Below are 285 nucleotides of genomic sequence, written 5' to 3'. Positions count from 1 at the left end.
TCTAGTAAGAAGCCTTTGGTGTGGCAACAATTATGCCTGGCAAATAAGAGGTGTTGGACACTCTCATCCATCCCATCCTGCCAGCATCCTCCTCCCTTGGCTAAAAAGAGGAGCAGTTTATAACAAGTAAGGGAGAAGGCTTTAGCTGCTGGATTTCTGTAGGGCAGACTAGTATTAAAAGCCCTGGAATAGAGCCAATTTTAAAAGAGGACAATGTTATCATGCTTCCTGCTACAAGACAGAGCAAAAGAAGGGGGGGGGAATATCTGGACAGCAGAAGAAAAG

The sequence above is a fragment of the Ahaetulla prasina genome, chromosome 10, assembly GCF_028640845.1.
Source record: "Ahaetulla prasina isolate Xishuangbanna chromosome 10, ASM2864084v1, whole genome shotgun sequence".
NCBI lineage: Eukaryota > Metazoa > Chordata > Lepidosauria > Squamata > Colubridae > Ahaetulla > Ahaetulla prasina.
This window is presented reverse-complemented; position numbering follows the sequence as displayed.